This window comes from Hemibagrus wyckioides, linkage group LG23, assembly GCF_019097595.1.
Source record: "Hemibagrus wyckioides isolate EC202008001 linkage group LG23, SWU_Hwy_1.0, whole genome shotgun sequence".
NCBI lineage: Eukaryota > Metazoa > Chordata > Actinopteri > Siluriformes > Bagridae > Hemibagrus > Hemibagrus wyckioides.
In genome coordinates, this window is record NC_080732.1 from 19559899 (window position 1) to 19561849 (window position 1951).

Consider the following 1951-nt stretch of genomic DNA (forward strand, 5'->3'; position numbering starts at 1 on the left):
ACACACACACAGTGACACACACACAGAGTGACACACACACACAGTGACACACACACACAGAGTGACACACACACACAGAGTGACACACACACAGTGACACACACACACAGAGTGACACACACACAGTGACACACACACACACACAGTGACACACACACACAGAGTGACACACACACACAGAGTGACACACACACACAGAGTGACACACACACAGTGACACACACACACAGAGTGACACACACACACAGTGACACACACACACACAGAGTGACACACACACACAAAGTGACACACACACAGTGACACACACACACAGAGTGACACACACAGTGACACACACACACACACAGTGACACACACACACAGAGTGACACACACACACAGAGTGACACACACAGAGTGACACACACAGTGACACACACACACACACAGTGACACACACACACAGTGACACACACACACAGAGTGACACACACACAGTGACACACACACACAGTGACACACACACAGAGTGACACACACATACACACACACAGAGTGATGCGCACACACTCACACACACACACACACAGAGTGACAAACACACACAGAGTGACACACACACTCACACACACAGAGTGATGCGCACACACACTCACACACACACACACACAGTGACGCACACACACACTCACACACACACAGAGTGACACACACACACACACAGAGTGACACACACACACAAACACACACAGTGACACACACAGTGACACACACACAGTGACACACACACACACAGAGTGACACACACACACAGAGTGACACACACACACCAGAGTGACACACACACACAGTGACACACACACACAGAGTGACACACACACACACACAGAGTGACACACACACACACACACACACTCACACACACACATACACACACACTCACACACATACACACACACTCACACACATACAGAGTGACACACACACACACACACTCACACACACATAGAGTGACACACACACAGTGACACAGTGACACACACACACAGAGTGACACACACACACAAACACACACACACAGTGACACACACAGAGTAACACACACACACACAGAGTGACACACACACACACAGTGACACACACACACAGAGTGACACACACACAGTGACACACACACACATAGTGACACACACACACAGAGTGACACACACACAGTGACACACACACACAGAGTGACACACACACACAGAGTGACACACACACACAAACACACACACACAGTGACACACACAGAGTGACACACACACACAAACACACACACACAGTGACACACACACACAGAGTGACACACACACACAGAGTGACACACACACACAGAGTGACACACACAGAGTGACACACACACACAAACACACACACACAGTGACACACACACACACACACAGAGTGACACACACACACACAGTGACACACACACAGTGACACACACACACACAGAGTGACACACACAGTGACACACACACACAGAGTGACACATACACACACACAAACAGAGTGACACACACACACACACACACAGAGTGACACACACACACAGAGTGACACACACACACAGAGTGACACACACACAGTGACACACACACACACACACACAGTGACACACACACACAGAGTGACACACACATACACACACACAGAGTGATGCGCACACACTCACACACACACACACACACACACAGAGTGACAAACACACACAGAGTGACACACACACTCACACACACAGAGTGATGCGCACACACAGTGACGCACACACACACACACACACACACACAGTGACGCACACACACACACACACACACACACAGAGTGACACACACACACACAGAGTGACACACACACACAAACACACACACAGTGACACACACAGTGACACACACACACACATAGTGACACACACACACACAGAGTG